Genomic DNA, 18371 nt, shown 5'->3' with positions numbered 1-18371 from the left:
TTTAGTCAGTCTGATACTGTACTTGCTGGCTGTTACATAACCACCCTCAGGAATTCTGGGATCATGTTTGTAAACATTATAGCCATGTGCGCGCGAACACGTTGTGAGATGACAAAATGACCTGTAGCTGTAGCTCTGGAGGTACTCTGACGTGACATAGTTTATGCATCTAAGCTGTCTTTGTCGTACAGAATAATGGGAGGTTCTTTTGAGGTCAATGAGTTCTCTTGTCATTGCTGATAAAATGCTGTCAAAAATTTGCCTTAAAAACAATTTAACTTTATTTCTAATTCTAAAATGTCCCTAAGTTCAAGGAAAGGCTAAGGTCTCTGCTTTCTTCCACTACAATTAACTTTTAAAAACAATTTGCACTTACAGAAAGAAAATTTATCCAAGGAAAAACATTCAGCCTTATTTAGCAATTAATATAGAAAATATTTTAACTATTTCTGGTCAATTTTAATGTAGCTAATTATAGTCAGTTTGTTGTACATACAAATGGTCCATTGCTAAATCTCACCTTTTAAGAAAAAAGTAACTATTTAAAAAAAAAAAGAACTATAATCTGTACAAATATTTTATTAATGGCAAACAAACCTGGCAAAATTTCTTTAACAAGTACAGCAACAAAAGGAACCCTAATTTTTAAATCAACTCAAACATTAGACACTACCTTTTTTTTTCTTGTATTCTATTTACTAAATGGAAGTGTTTTCAACATCTGATTAAAGTTTACATATCCACTATTTATAATAGATTAGTGAGGTTATCAATTAGGATTATTTTATTTCAACTGTTCCACAGGTCTACCAATGGTATAGTAAAATCTATCTATCTAACTATTGGGCAACCTTATCAATTCTCTCTCTCTCTCTTTCATCTACTATTTACTTTTGTCTCATTCCATTGGTTTGAAATCTTATAACAAGCTAATACATATGTGATTATGCATTGTTACTTTGGTTTTATATATATTAAAAATATTGTTTTTATGGTTATATATGTATGCTACCTAGTCATAAATTCTGAATTGGGCAATCCTTATAAATATTCTCTCTCTCTCTCTCTCTCTCTCTCTCTCTCCATCTCTCTCTCCATCCATCCATCTATCTACCGTGTTTTCCTGAAAATAAGACCCTGTCTTATATTTTTTTGAACCCTGAAATAAGTGCTTGGCCTTATTGCCATGCGCTCAAAATCCTGATTGGGCTTATTATCATGGAATATCTTATTTTGGGGGAAAGAGAGTATCCATCCATCCATCCATCCATCCATCCAAATTAAATCTACTGAGCCTGAGTAATTTACACCAATGGTTCCCAATCTTTGCAGCTTGGCAGCCTGGCCAAGCCTGGTGAGGAGGAGATGGCAACTGGGCCTACTTTCTCAAGTTGAGCAGTGCACATGCCTGTGTGTGCTGGCCCATTACTTATGTGGCCTGGTTGTAAATAGGCCACTTGGGAGTGGGCCATGGCCCAGAGATTAGGGGCCCCTGATTTAGACTATTTAAATCTGGAACAAGGAAAATCTATAGCCTTCCTATCAAGCCAAGTCAAAGACGGGACCTTTGAAATTATAAGATATTTGAAGTCTGCAGTATTTTATTTATATATTTATCAAATTTAAAGACTGCCCCTCTCACTCACAGAGCAACAGTGAACATGTGTTATGATAACAGAGTATAACAAATTAAAAAGGATATTTTAAACAGTGGTCATTCAATAAAGTTACTTAAAGTGCAGAAAATATAGTAAGATATTGCAAAATTTATTACAAACCTATGTTTGTTTAAATAAATACTTTAAAGAACAATTAAAACTATTACCTTTGGCATATTGTTTCAAAATCAAGTCCTGCTGAAAAAAGGAGGGTTTTTGAAAATTAAATATATTTATGTGCTTTCGTGACGGTTGGTACTAATAGTTCTCTGGGCCCGCCACATAAAACATGTATGGCAAATTGGTTCAAAATTATTATAATTTGTGCCTTGCTGTTTAAATAGGAGAAAGCGCTCTCTGCTTTAATAACTGTGAATTGGTATTATCCTGTCCGTCTTACTGGCCTTAATGCACTCAAGGTTCTAGCTAAAGAGAATCCCAAAATAATGATAATAAAAACAACAACAATAATACAGGCTTTTTAATAAGACATAGCTTAGATTACATTCCCGCTTTCCCATATCCATTCTGTTCGCTTGATTTATAGCATCCAAATATATTGCAGCTCTGGTTAATAATATATGCCGATTGGATTGTGCCATACTTTTTACAGTCCCCCGAACTAGAACTTACTTATCCTGACTTACATGTGTTTGTAACCGCAGACTTTTTATTAGCCTTTTTGGCAAGCCGAAATGAATATTTATTCACTATGTCACACAATCTCTAGCTCGCACTGGCCAGTTCGCTGTCAAGTAGTGACACTTCTATTTTTGGCTCACCACAGATGACCTTATTGTACGCTACAGAGCTGGGTGTCACCAAAACAAGTTTTGTTTTGTTTTTTTTAAAAAAGGAAGGCAACTTCCCCATCCCGCATGAATATATCATCCAGCCTGCATTAAATATGTGCTGGTTGTGGGCAGTAGGAAACAATGTAGTAGAAACTGTGGGACTTGTGCAGGCTAATGCTGTTAACTAGTGATACGTTGCGCTTGCTTGGCTATTACACACAGCATTTGAGGATTCTGGGAGGGTGTTTGTAAACAGTGTAGCCATGTGCGCAAAGTCCACGTGGTGTCTTTACTCTGCCTGGATCTGAAGAAACGCTGAATAGGGAAAAACAAATACTCAGTCCATGGTAGAACAGAGGCAATACATCTTGCAATTTTTTTTTTACAGGAAGATCAATCCTGGAACATATTTGAATTCTGGAAGGAGGACAAACATTTTCAATACTAGTTTTGCTGTCCTCACTCTGAAACAAGACCAAACTGAGTACTTCAATGATTACTAAAAGGGTTATATGAAGACAGACTACAATGCAAATATATTTAATACCAGAATAGATAAAAAACATGCAAAGTGCATTGAGGTGGTGGTGGGGGAGTCAAAATTATCGGTTGAAACAAAAAGTCTGGAATTTATTTTGCAAGTTTAAAATTTAAAATTAAAGATGCCGTTTGATTATTGAACATTTATTACCCTCAATCTAATCTCACTGAAGTAACCTTGTAGGCAATTTCCTTTTATTTCCACTGTACTTTTGTTTGGGGATATGTAGGTTTATATAGTAGCAGTTTGTGAAGATGGAAATATAAAACTCCTAACTAAGGCATATTGTCTCTCCAGCCCAAAGAAATGATTGGAAAATAGTCTAAAATGTGCTAATGTTGATGCAAGTTCATATTCATTGGACAATTATACAGTTAAAGTGATTTATGCAACATGCTAAATCAGCATTATGGGTTCATGTTAATATGATACAGATAGATTAAATATGAATTCATTTATGAAAATGTGTGTACGTATTTGGCATGTGATTTGGCCTCAGTGCATACATTTTATACCACAAATTCTGATCAATTATTTGTTGAAGTGACCTGCTACAACCCTATGCCCTTACTTCATATCATGGAAACGTTCTTGTTTAAAATAACATAGCAATGTTTATACCCAACAACAGAAATAGCCTAAAGGATTTTTAAAAATTAGTTTGGTATGTTTTCTTATATACCCTTCCAAGTTCTGGACTGAGAAAAGAGAAAACAGCTTTCTATTGGTTTCCTAGGAAGTTTTTTCACTCCAACATCTGGGGTGGGGTTTTAAAAGGGACTAGCAGAGCTTTCAAATTCTATGGATTGCATATATCTGACTGGTTCTCACAATTAGATCCCTTGAATGTTACCACAACTACTACTTGTACTATGCCCCAAGCCATTTAATGGAAAGCTAAAAAGTTGCCAGCCAATTTCCTAACTGAACAATATTCTTTTATTGTCTAGAATAAGATATTAAAGATTTCCACTCAACCTATGTCTGATTGAATTCTCATTATCATCATTTTCTTTAACAATCCAAAAGATTAATCTCTACAGCAACAGAAAATTTGTGCAGAAAATATACTAAGTAAATGTAATTATTACATTAAATGACAGGCAGCAACATTAGAAAAATTTCACAACTCTTCTGGAAATCACCACTGGACTATCAGTTAAGAGGAAAGGAATATTCTTTTTAAAATTCAATTTACAGTATACCATTGAGTTGAACAAAAAAGGAATAAGTAGATGAAATACTTTTTCATTAAAATATGAATTTGGAAGACCTAAAATTTCTAAATTCAATGTCATTACATGTGTTATTTTAACTTTGATATGAGATTTAATATTTTTGGACATTCATATTCTTTCGAGCTCTTTCTTGTATTTCTCCTGCATGGAAATTTATTAATGGACAATAGAAATGGATTCTTTACTCTCTTTACCAAATGATTAGTTAACCTGCCCTGGCTCCAAGTCGTGCTATTTAGGCATGTTTTTGAGGCCAGGCACATGTGTGTAAGATGCGTGAGCGAGCAAAATGCATGCACGGAAGGCCAGGTGCATGTGCAGACAGCATAGGGTGAACCGGTGGTAAAGGTAAGTTAAACCCACCCCTGATAACAATGATAGCAAAACTTTGAAACTAGTGAGACTAAAAGCTCTCTCCTGTGAGTCAGGCATAAAACATGGGCAGGGTAATTAGCAGTTGAATTCAATAGATCCTACTCCCTGATAACTAAAATAAGACTAAAGTTTTATTTTCCCAAGCACTGAGTTGTTCAAACAGATGTCTACAGTAGGACTTCACCAACTGAAGAACATTCAGACTCAGCTATAGAGTTTATATTTATTTGGGAATGTTTGCTTTCAACAAACTTTATTCTGAATTGGGATAATTCCTCATGGGGAGAGGTTTTTTTTGTTTAAAGCCACTATTCCTTACAGATTGTCTTGGAGATTCAACCACAACTGAGCCTAGATTTCTATTGTTAAGCAAGGCAGTTTTTGTCCCATTTTGCAATCTTCTTTTATCACAGCTGTTAAATTAATCACTGCAATTGTTAAATGAATCATTTGGTCATTAAGCAAATCTGGCTTCTCCCATTGGTTTTGCATATTGGAAGCCAGCTGGGAAGATTACAAATAGGGATCGCATGATCCCAGGATAGTGCAATTGTCACAAACACATGCCAGTTGCCAAGTGCCCAAATTTTGATCATGTGATCACAGGGATGCCACAATGGTTGTGAGTGTGAAAGTTATGTGTTACTTTTTCAGTGCTGTCGTAACTTTGGTCACTAAATGAATAGCTATAATTCGAGGGTTACCTTTATTTTCTTCACTGCTGTGAAACTAAATGTTCGAAGATTCCTACTTTTCTTTTCTACCCTCAAGTATTTTCAGGTTCAGTACTCTGGAGAAGAGCTCATATAACAAATGATTTATATTTATTTCCCATATATGCTGCCTGTATATTTTCCATGTTCCAGTTCAACTGAAGCATTGACTACACACATATTTTCAATGAGTTCTGTTCCCTTCCAACATAAGATCTTTTTGGAGTTATCTGTAAAGCATGGAAAATATAGGCATGAAAATAGAATGATTACTAATCTACCACTTCTATCCAAACCTCTGTTTATTATTAACCATTCTTTATTTAATGTCATTGAAAAATGAAGTTTCAAAGTATGTTTTCTGCTCAAGGTTCAGACAAAAGTCTTCAAAGTTCAATCAGAAAGAGTCTGAAAGCTACTCTAGTCCATATCAATATAGGATAAAAGAATACATTCAAGAGAATCATTATATATAGCTATAGCCACAATGCCTTTCATCCATATTTTGCAGCTTGCTTGGCAGCTTACTCCCTAATGTATTGTATTAGACCTAAATATAACTCTCCAATATACTGTATTAGATCTAAATATCACCTAAATATCCCAATTCTGGTACATTGTTTCCTTAAATACCTCAAGAAAATGAACAAAACAATTACCTCAGTTGTAATTATACCAGTGGCAAAGTAGTGTATAATATACATTACTGCTGTATTATTACTGACAATAATCATAATATAGACACACAAAAGGCATACACTCTGTCAAGACATCTAATCAATTTATTAATGCTTTTCAGGCCACCATCTGTTGAAAAGCAAGACTTAATTTCCTTCTAATGGAGATTCATTCAAACATGGGCAGTGAGATATACTAAGTATTGTAAATGAGTCCATCAGCCTTGTGATTCTATAAAGATGTGCAGAAGATCCATTGGCTATCAAGTTCCATCCTCCATATTTTTTATGTCATACAAATTAAGTTATTTCACAACTGTTCTGATACTACAGGATTACTACAATGAGATAACCTAAAGGAAAACTGTTTATGCTACCTGAACCAAAGTGTATGATAATGAAGAAACTTAGCAGTATAATAGAAAGCCCTGGTTTTGCAGAACTTTGCAAATTATATCTTGACATGCCACGATAGGAGAGTCTCTTGCTTATAAATCCCTATCCATCAGTGGTAGATAATCTCCACCTTAGCCATCTAATACTATACTGGATATTCCTAATGATCTAATTCCTTATCAAGTAGCTTTCTGTATAATAGGAGAATATGGAGCTCAATAGAAAATAGTTTGCCTAAGGCCACAGTTCGTAAGTTCATTGGTGTATAAAAGGAAGAATCAAATTGGATAGCTCTTCTTTAATATTTCAAATTCTTAGTAACTAATATAGATCAGGACTGACAGATGCTGGTGCTTATCATTCAGGCAGCTAAGTTCTGGAAGTGGAAAATAGCATCTCCGCTCCAATGCAGAGAAGATACTTTTCAATTCTGTACAATACACAACATAGAATCAGTAATATCAGCACCATTTAAACTAATTAAATTAATTAATTCTTAACTAAGTTTCTATAGGTCAAGTATTGTATATGTGCTGTTACCTGCAAGTCTTAGTAACAGTAGATATACATATGCAAAAACAGTAGATATACATAGCCTTTTAGTTTCTATCTAGTCATATGATTATTGTATTTCTGATTCAGACTGCAGTCAATGTTTTATGATTCATAATGCATCCCACTGTGTTTCAGAAGCATATCAAGCAAATTGCCTTTTTGAATGATGTCACAGCATTAAGAATTGGCAAAATGCCTTTGCAGCAATCAGGAAACAGAAATAAATCAATAATTTTATCTTGTTAGACAAATTAATTTGTGACCATAGCCTCATGTTTCTTAGATAGTTAGCAAGTCTTTTTAAAACTGACCACCTAAAAATGTCTTAAAAGTGTTTAAAAAAACCAAGAGACAAACACAGAGTAGAGATATGATAGCACTATTCAAATATATTAAAGAGATACACAGTTGGTCATAAATTATTCTCTATTATCCCAGAATGGAGGACAAGGAATAAGGAATTTTATATAGGAAATCAAATTACACTTAGATGTGATGAAAACCTTCCTAATACCATAAAAGTCAGACAGCTGAACATGCCACCTGGAAAAGAAGCATTTATTTCACCAGGTGCATTTAAGCTGAAGTTGGACAGCCATCCATTGTGAAGCTTTAATTGGGATTTTTGAATTAACCAGAGAGATGGCCTTCAAGGCCTCTATGACCCTTTCTATGATTATGTAAATACAGATGGAAATGCTGTAACTTAGAATTGGCCAGTAATAGCCCATATTAAAGTGAGAAAGCTATGCTATAACAATGGAAATCCTGGGGGAAAAATTGCTGAAGCTGTAGCAGCTGAGTGAGGTCATCTAGAGTAATTACAGATATAATAAAACTAGGCTATTTTCACTCACAAAAACATAACTACTAATTTTTGATAGGCCAAAGAATATTTGGCAGTTACTTTTGAGAAATTTACAGCATTTTGTCATACTTATTATCAACAAGATTTGGAAGTAGTGTTATATTGTTCAATATAATGGTATATATTTAACGGTAGGGGTAATATAGCAGTTGGTATAGCAATAGCACTTAGACTTATATACCACTTCATAGTGATTTACAGCCCTCTCTAAATGGTTTACAGAGTCAGCATATTGCCCCCAACAATCTGGGTCCTCATTTTACCAATCTGGGAAGGATGGAAGGCTGAGTTAAGATGCTTAAGATGCTCAGGATCAAACTCCTGGCAGTGGGGGCAGAGTTAGCCTGCAATACTGCTTTCTAACCACTGTGCCATCACAACTCTTCAATATACTTACTTTCATGAAGTAATCTAATTTTCTAATTCCAGGGCCCATTCTCACCTATGTATTCCAACATTTAGGTGTAACGTGAAGGTTAAGAAGGTAACATACTTGAACATAGGATTTTAACAGAATAAAACATGAAATAAATATCAAGAATCTCTATGGTTTTGCTGGGATTGGCATTTTCATGGACATAATGGATTTTGTGTGTGTAGTTTGTTATCTTTATGAGCTTCCTGTTGTTGGGTTATTTATAATAGTTTAAGGAAAGTAGGATATTTAATAATAGCTAAACCATAAGGGACAGACCAGTCAACAAATCTATTAATTGCATATAGAGATTTATTTGTAAAAGAATAAGGTTGCAAAGCTGTTCTTACTGAATTCTGAATATGGTTGCCATATAAAAATTCTCCTTAAAATAACAGCAATAATATTTAGTATAAAACTTTTTCCCAAAATTAATTTCAACAACTTGTTATGCCTATTTGAATGTCAAATGGGCAACCTACTAAGTTTACATTTCTTCTATGGTATTTATGCCAAGACAACAATTACTCAGACTTTCAGAAGTAATTCTGAATAAAGTAACCTCATGAAGACTCTGTAATCATAAAGTAGAAAAGGACTGCAGTCAGAAATTAAAGGCTAGGTATACAGTAAAGATAAACTTTAATCAAGTTGTAGTTTGTGCAGTTTGAAATATTCATTTTATTCAATAAAACACACATAACTGAATAAGATGTGAATTTTAAGAGGACTTTTTTAATGCAATGTGTAATCATTGTTTTCAATGGAATCCTAGTGGTAAAAATGTTTTTGACAACAAGAATAAAGCTATTACAGTGTAGGAGTTAAGGTGTTGGACAAGAATTGGGGAGACCCAACTCCCTGCAGCTCATTGCACGACTTTCGGCCAGTCACTCCCACTTGGACTTACCTCATAGGATTATTGTTGCTGTGAAGAAAATGGAAGATTTCTTGAACAATATGTGGGCTATAAATCTAATAGAAGTAAATGAATGAGTAAGTGGGTAAGTGAGTGGGTAGGTGGGTGGGTGAGTCAGTGAGTGAATAATATCAGTAAGCCCAAATCACATTTATTTGCCAAAACCATGTTGTATAGATATTCTGAATGTCACTTTTCCAATAAATTTGGATTGATGTCAGCTTCAGGATCATTAAAAATTGAAAAGAAAGCTTCACTGACTGCAGCTAGAATTTGCTTAAATCATTATTACCAATGTTAAAATTATTGTTTACAATAATAGTTCATGAAATGCAACATTGTTGGCCAGAAGATCAAGTCAATAATAGTTGCACATTGTTCTTGAACAAGAACAGTCCCGTTATCTTATGCTTAGTGAAAAAAGATCACTATTTTTAACCTACCTAGTGAAAAAATATTAACATTTTCAAAGAATGTATTCCTTCCTTCCCCCAACACATATAATCTCTCTCACTCTGTAAAACATACTGTAAATTAAATATCCTCAAAAGCTCTGTAAGATGCTTCATACCATGATAAAGCCTTTTCCTTTAAAGAAATGCTTTCAATGGTATTCTGTGATAAGAAGGAAATATTTAAATTTCTTACCTTGATATATACTGTATACACTAACTGTATTGAGGCTTATAAACACTTTTGTTATTGTTTGGAACTTCAGGAACAGTAGACTCAACCATTTCAGATGGAACACACATCTGTCTATTTCTGAACAGCCAAGGGCTATGTAGATAGTCCCAAGGTGCTAATTGAAAATTAGAAGTGTTTGAGGGAGGAGAAGTCTTCAAGGATGCCATCAATTATTAGTTTTGGTGGAAAGGCAGCAAAAAGTTATCTCCAAATTAAGAAAAAATAACATTCTCTTAAGATTACAAACAGAGGCTCTTCTAATTCTGTCAATCAACAGAGGACAACCAATTGCGCTAAACCTCAAAAGAAACATGAACATTTAGAGGAAGCTTGGGAGGAAATAAACATGAAAAAGCAACTAAGAATTGGTGAGCATGTTCTGCCTGAACCCCATTAACCTGAGATCTTAGATCGGACACAGGTTCCCGTTAGTTTAACTTCAGGTTAAAGCAGAAAACACTGTGAGCTGGAAGTAATTAGTTACTTATTTTACTATATGTACATTGGTACTACTATCCAGACATATCTCTATGCATCCATGCATGTGAAATCTACAACAGTAATTGAGGACATGAACTGTATTGTAATGCACTGGATAATTGTGTATATACTGGGTTCAAGTATGATCATATGCTGGATTTTCTAACTAAAAAAAGGCAGTATGTGTGCAGAAGCATTCAAGATCCAAATATTTAAAGATTTTAATAGGTAAGTTTCATAAAAGCTTGATACATACATTTAACAGCATTATGATCAATTCAGTCATTGATAGAGCAGCTTAGTGTACCAAGGGACCATCAACAGAATAGCTTTCTTCAAAATAAAAGCCTGAACACTTATCCAAAATGTACATAATTCAATAAATCTAGCAACTTCTACTGCCGGTTTTGAGAAAGAAGGGGGAAATGCTAATTCTTAAGTTCACAGAATAATGGCCAGTGTATTGTAACTGAAACAGTCCAATGAGTTTTATCTCAGCCATTCAGGGTGTACTCTAAAAAGTCTGCAGCTTGTTAACTTCAAGGAGGATGGCAAAATTGAGAAAGGTGACTTTCAGCACATAAGGGTTGTTTTGGGGATATCTGGTAATGTGAATTTCTTTTGCCTTTTATCAGCCCTATAACTGAGACTTTTGTGTGTGTGTGTGATCCTTGACCATTAACATCTATCTGCTGAATTTGTTTAACAAATAAGCCCTGTAATATGTCCCCTTCTTCACTGCCATCACAAAATACACATTCAATTAAGCAAATGAATTTACAAGCTACCACTATTCTGTCTTCCCACCCCCTTTCCAATGTTAGCTGGCTATTAAAATGCAAATACAATGGGCTCATTAGCTGACAAACAACAGCCCTGCCTTTCTCTAACACAGAGAGATTTCTCTCCATTTTAAAAATATGAAACAAATCTCTCTCTTACATCACTTGCCATGTTGTAGTATCAGATTTTGCATCTGCATATGCTCACTGTGGAAGAGGGAGGGAGGAAACACTCAAAATGAGATCATTAAGAGTGAATGTGTCTGTAAGCCTCAGTTCAGTTCCCTTCCTTCCTTATCTCCAACCCCCATAAACAGTCACAAAAAGAATACTGTACCCATGATAGAGAGCTGAATCCACATTTTCCCCCCCTCTTCACAAAGCTGACCTGCACATAAATTAGCTTTGGAGAAAACTTAGCTCGATTGAAACAATGTTATAAAGGCTTCCATTACAGGTCCGAAGTATCACTGAAGAGGCGGCTGGGATTCTTTTTCAGTGCTAAAATGAAGCATTTTTGAATGGAGCATTCCTTGCCAATATTATTTATGATCCTGGAGGTTGCCAGGAGGCGATCATTATTGAGGGATGTGTGTTTCTCCGTGTTTTTTTTTCTGAAGCTCCACACGGAAACAGGCCAGCAGTTATTATGACAGAATAGTAATAGCCATAATATAGATAATGGGGACGATTACTGTTCAGCGGAGGGGAGGGGCACGCTAATGTTTCCAATTCTTTCCAATTCTCTTCTTCTCTGCTAGGAAGGATGGCACCTCAGTTTCCTCAAGCGCGCTGACCTTCTATCTAGTCCTCAAAACTACACAACCCCCCCCCTCTTTTCTTCCCTTCGGCCACCTCCCCCCCCCTCCTTGTACTGCGCCTGTCTTTGTGTCTGCTTGTCACTCACCGGTAAATCAAAATGAAGGTGCAGTCAGGAAAAATACAAACCCAGGAGAAACGTTTGTATATATAATAATATTAATTTTTAAAAAAAATTCGCCCAGCCAACCCGCTTTCTGCCCCAGCAAACAGAACGCTCGAGATACTTTCTCTCAGAAAGAGTTCGCCTTCTGCTGAAAGATCACACACCCGCCACTTCAAAAAAAACAAAACAAAACAAAAAACATCCCGATAAATTCTGAAAAGTTTTGTCCAGCTCACCCAGCCATTGATTTCTCTGCCCCCGTCCCGTCCGTCCGTCAGTCCGTCCGTCCCGTCCCCCCGGTTTCTTTTAAGCTACCATCCACAGTGCTCCTACACACACCCCACTTAGGAGACGCTTCCCAGAATAAAGCCGAGAAGTCCGCACGTGTGAACGAGAAACGTATATTTAAAGGGCGGAGGAAAGGAAAGAAGGCAGAAAGAAAGGAGAAGCGCCAACTTAAATAAAAAAAAACCCCCCAAGAACTTTCTTAAAATGACAAGAGTGACTTCACTGGAAACGGACGGGAATAATCAGCTACCCCCTCCGGGTTTGCAGGAACAAGGGCTCCGGAGCAAAGTTCTCCAGGCGACGGGCGGCGCGTCCAGAAAAAAGGGGGAAGAGAAACGCGCGAGCGAGCGAGGAACCTCTTTTTAAACCTTCGCTTTAAAAAAAACCCTATTTGACAGCCATGTTCCTATTTGACACCAATAATTTTCTCTCCTCTCCTCTCGCCCCCTCCCACCTTTGTACTTTAGTACTGCAAGGCTCGGAGAGTTGAGTGGGGGGCTTCCCACTCAACTCCTCCCCCCCAAAAAAACAGTCTTTAAGTCATGCCACAAAGCTCGACGGATAACGCTGGGAAGGGAAAGGCTGGAGAAGGCAGGATGAATGAGAGAGAGAGAGGGAGAGAGAGGGAAAGAAAGAACGCGAGAAGGACTCTGACCTCCTTCGGCAGTCCCTCCGCCTCGCCGACTCCAGCCAAAGCAATCTGGTCTGCCTTCGATCCAATCCTAAAGGGCAGCCATCTTGCTTCCTTCTGCTCCTTTGCGAAAGCAGCCTTGCCTCCGCATCAATATTCATAAGGCCGTTTTGACGTCTGTTCTCTCATCACTCGATGAAGCCCCAGCGACGCTCCCACTGCCGGACGTGACTGCCATGCGAACGAGTTCCCAGACCCACCGGCGAGAGGAGGGAGAGGTGGAAGGGGACGATCCGCCGCTTCTGCCGGCTCCGGGGCGGGCGATAGGCCGGCCTCCGCAACTGTCCCCCTTGGGTGGGTGGAGTGTGTGTGTGGGGGGGGGGGACGAGTCCCTTCTGATGCGTTTGCCCAAGGAAATCCAAGAACTACTTCCCGGGAAATCTTTTTAATGGGGATGGGAATTATTTCACACACTTGTCCCGTCCAGGGTTAGGGTGCACAGTAGACTCTCTAGTGTTGTCTGTGTAGGTGGAAGTGGGGTGTGTGTGTGAAGGTTGCCGTAAAGCTGCGGAGTTTGCAAAGTTTAGGGCGGAGAAATAGCTTGGAAAAGGGAGATACGGCCAGAGGGGAGACCGGTCTTCCGAAAACGAGTGCTGGATGAGCTTTCAGCAGCGGGAGACAGTTGCAAACAAAGGGCTCAAAACAAGGAGCTGTCATTCCTAACAGATGTTGTTTCCTGGTGGGCGGGAGGGGTGCGGGCGTGTGTGGGTGTGTGGGAAACACGCATCCTCGCTCCCTTTAAGCAGAAGGAAGCTTTCACAATGGCTCGCTGCCGAGCGTCATCCCACTCGCAAGCCCCGCCCTTCAAATTTCCATAGTCGGCGCTCATTGGTGGCGAGAATCTCCGGGAGAACTGGGGGGTCTCTTTTCAAAGGTTGCCTCGGAACTTCCCCAAAGTTGATGAGGTCTCGCTTAGCGTAGTTCCTTGCGACTTAGCTGCGCCGGTTGAATGGCACACGCGTCCTTTTGTGCCACTTCCCTAATCTCTATACATTCCCCTCCCTCTCGCTCGCCCCTACTACCCCTGAGTGGAAAGGACACCCCCGTCGCAAAACTTTCTTTCCAAAACGGTTTCATCGGAAACCCAGCGTGCATTTTGCTGGGTTTCCCAGCCAAATTCGCCAAAATGCATTTCAGAATGCATTTTGGCGAATTTAACATTCTAAAACCCGGAAAAATAGATTTGGGGCGTGAGGGGGTGGGGGGGGGAAGAGAGGTTTAACTATTGTCTTTCATTGAGCAGAAAGTCCAATGTCGGTGCAGAGAATGACAAGCTGGCAAAAAGGGTATATAGGGTAAAAAGTTTGGGGTTCCTGTTGCCAGCAATCCTTGTTTAGAACTGCAAGTTGATATTAACAATTTCTTAGCAGTAACATACAGTCGATTATAACTTTAAGAAGATAAAGAAAATGAAATAATAGATTTCGGTCCAAATGGTCCACAAAATGTTCCGGTGTTTTGTATTAGAATGCTTCTGTGGTTTATTTTTAATTGTCTATCAAACCTGAGCAGAGAAGTGGTATGGTGTAGAGATCTTTCCACTATAACAATTATTAACTTTGTATAGACATAGTAGCATTGAAACACAATAATGGAGATAAACATTGTAACAGGAATGACTACTATTTTATAAATTGTTGGTAAGTGTTCTTTTGAGATTTAATAGATTTACAGCACAATCTCACAGCTACATGTCTGGGAATACACCAAACTTTTTTCTGAATATATCGATCTAAGGTGTGCTATTGATACTTTGCTACAGAAAATTACAAGTAATGCTGTTGTAATAAAATTACAACGGATTATGTATTATTCTGCAAAGATGGAAAACAGTGGTAGACAACATCCCATTTTGGACAGTCACACAATCTTTTGTAAAGACAAAAATTTCTGGAAAGAGAGCACCACGCTGCCTATTCTTCAACTAACGTTTGGATATGGTGAGTTTAAAAAGTCAAATCCACGAAAGTTGTTCCAGGCTATATAACTTCATATTTCTAGGAGTAAGTTTTAATGAACTCTGTAGGATTTACTTTTGACTGACATAAATAGAAAAGGGTAAACATTCACTGCCTAGAAGCAGTCCTAACAATAACCACAACATGTTGTCCTATAGTAATGTTATGTGCCTATAGATTTTTCAAAAAGTGATTGCTATGAGATGCAGAATTTCCTCTATTCTGTGTTTCAGAAATAGTTTGAATCTTGATGACTTCAGGAATAGATCCATACAAATTTATTGGCAATAATATAGTAGTAGGTTTATTTTTATTTTTTTTTACTTCTCAGGCTAATCTAGAGCAAGGGTGTCAAACTCAAAACAACATATTGTTGTCACATGATGTATTGCAACTTTCCCCCCCCCTTTGCTAAAATGGGGGTGGGGGTGGCCAGCATGTGACACATCTGGCCCATGGGCAGTGAGTTTGACACCCCTGATCTAGAGCCCAATGAGTCCCACAAGGTCTTCCCTGCAAGTATTAATCAGGTGTAACCCTCCTTAGCTTCCAGCCGCAGACAAGGCTGGCCAGGGCTGCTGTCCACTAAACCATCCTGATTTATAAAAACCTTGAAATTAACATGGCTTGCAATTTCCTAGGACAATTTAGGCCACTGCATATATTTTATGATTAGGAAGGTAATTATAGAACATCCTTGTAAACATGTACAAATAATTCTGTGTCTGAATCTGCCATTGTTATGTTTTTCACAGACTTTAATAATCCCAGGTTTAAAATTCAGCATTATTGTTCAGGTTTTATTTTCAAAAGGCTGCATATGCTGCAACTCAATGAAAAGTATAGGAATGCCATTTGACAGCACAATTCATTATCATTATCATCATCCTGAATCAATCCCCTTCAGGATGAGGTTTCTTTACTAAATATTGTATACTATAATCTATTAACATAGTCCAGGGCAAACTGGGAGGTAGATGCTTTATTTCTTCCCAGTCTATGGCTGAGAAACAGCAACTGACCCAATATCACCCAGTCTCACCTGTATGTCTTGGTTTTCTTGTTCCTATCTAGAGTTTTCCCCTTTATATCACACTGACTTTCACAACTGAAGTATGATTAGAAAGATTTTTTTAAAAGCACTAACTTATTTTAGCGAACTTGCTACAATAATCCCCTGTCCAAGATAGGAGACCTTATTGTATTCTGGATAAATGGCTGTCTAATCTTTTCTTGAAGACCTCCAGTGATGGAGCACTCAAAACTCCAGCAGGCAAGCTGTTCCAATGTTTAATTGTACTGTCAGGAAATTTATTCTTCGTTCCAGATTGGATCTCTCTTTAGTGAGCTTCCACTCATTGCTTCTTATGCTGCCTTCAGGTGCTTTGGACAGTAAGTTGATCCCCTTCTCTTTGTAACAGTCCCTCAAATACTGGAAGAAAATGAAGTCACTCCTAACCATTCTTTTCTCTTTGCTTTCTGTATTTGTGTTTATTACGTTTACTAAAATGATCAGTAGAATCACCTCTTCCTCATGTTCGAAGTCTCTGCCAGCCCTGATCTCTAACAGGTGGTTCTTGTCTGTCTGGAATCTTCTTTGGCTTTCTTCCAACTTGGAAAGGAGCCTATTCTCCTTTCTTTGCCAATGTTTCTCCATCTATGCCATGACATCTGCTGATCCTTTTTGTGCCTTCCCCCCTCCCATCCACAAAGAAGCAGCTGCTGATCTGTGTAGCCTGCAGTTCATTTTTTTAAAAAACCACATACTTCCTATAAAACATGATAGAGTTTTGTTTTGCTATATAATGAAAGAAAATGCAAACGTTCACCTATTTTCTCTTTACTTTTGAAAAGCAGAACATGACTGCATTCTTGAAATGCTTATTCTATAGGTGTGGCCTGGTTATTTTTGAGAAGGTTTTCTGGTTAGAAAAGCAACAAATCTTACTGCTTAAGAGTTGATAAAGCTACATTAGCCCGACTAGCAGAATATTATCTCACAACACACATTAATCTTTGAATACAAAGTGTATGCCTTATGCTTTCCTGAAGTAGTTTGATTCCAAGCTGATTTCACATATTTTGATCAATATATCTACATTTCCTTCTCACCACATCCTTAAGGACCCAGAAATATTATAGGTAAAGTATTTCATTTTTGCTGAAGCTTATTCAGACCCTCACATTAAGTGTTCAATGAAAAGTCTTCCCTGCTTACTTCCAAACAGCAGTACGCCACAGAACTACTTTGAGTGTAGAGTAGCCTTAGATAGCTTACAAACTAAGCTCTTTTGTTAACACATTATATCATGCATAGAAGTATGTCACAGCAGAATGTAAACCTTGACCAATCATATCCTTCCACGTTTGAATCATTCAGAAATGCTGACTAATAAGTGAAGATATTCAGCATATTTTAAATATTGCACCACAAATTAAGCTGAAATGATGCCAATGTATGTTGTTAAACACATTTACCCTTCAAAATTTAAATGTATTTCCATTTTTTAAAAATCACTGCCAAGAATGTTTTCATTAGACAGTTGTTAAATATGTCTGTCAATATCTAGTCATGAATCTACTTAGAAGGTTCTAATGAGTTCATGAGGACTGACCTCCAAGAAGGGATGTGTAGAATCTCAGCCTAAACTACTGTAATAAAAATTAATAATTCTGGAATTGACATCCATAGAAGCTTGCATAGGACTATATTTTAAATTATGTCATTTTGCTTATATGCAGACAAATTATTTGCTATTGAATTAACAGTCAGGCTACACAATAAAATTAATCAATAGAATTAATAATATTAATACTTTACAAATACATATTACATGTTCTCTTTTTTTAAAGTTTGATTTATATGCCGCCCTTCTCCAGAGACTCAGGGCGGCTTACAATGCGTTAAGCAATAGCCTTCATACTTTTGTATATTTATACAAAGTCAGCTTATTGACCCCACAATCTGGGTCCTCATTTTACCTACCTTAGAAAGGCTGGAAGGCTGAGTCAACTTTGAGCCTGGTGAGATTTGAACTTACAGTAATTGCACACAGCTTGATGTTAATAACAGTGCTTTAGTCTGCTGCGCCACCAGGCTCCCTCAGCCTAATTCTTTTGGGAGAATGAGAGTTTCATGATCTGAAATTTTGTTATGTATTTGTAAAATGCTAATATTAATTCAATTGAATAATTTGATTGTGTAACCTGACTGTTAATTCAATAGCAAATAATTGGTCTGCATATAAACAAAATGACATAATTTAAGATATAAGATTTAAAACAAGATGGATTGACAACATCAGTAAGTATTGCAAGCCCAATTGGCAAAAAAAAAAAAAAAAAAAAAAGCTCAGGACCATATTGATTGAAAACATGCAGAAGAGGCCTTCATCCTGCAGTGTATAAACA

General features: G+C 37.2%; 1 protein-coding gene across 1 annotated transcript in view; it reads right to left on the bottom strand.

Annotated features, from left to right (window-relative positions):
• The window catches only part of TET2 (tet methylcytosine dioxygenase 2), a 74176-nt gene extending 60411 nt beyond the window's left edge, over nt 1-13765 (bottom strand). Inside the window, exon 1 of the mRNA XM_034442219.3 lies at nt 12967-13765. The gene's annotated coding sequence lies outside the window, so the exon portion shown is untranslated. The remainder of the gene's footprint in view (nt 1-12966) is intronic.
• Nucleotides 13766-18371: the final 4606 nt, after the last annotated feature.

Source organism: Pantherophis guttatus, chromosome 8 (genome assembly GCF_059756535.1).
Source record: "Pantherophis guttatus breed Tessera chromosome 8, ASM5975653v1, whole genome shotgun sequence".
Lineage (NCBI taxonomy): Eukaryota > Metazoa > Chordata > Lepidosauria > Squamata > Colubridae > Pantherophis > Pantherophis guttatus.
This window is presented reverse-complemented; position numbering and strand designations above follow the sequence as displayed.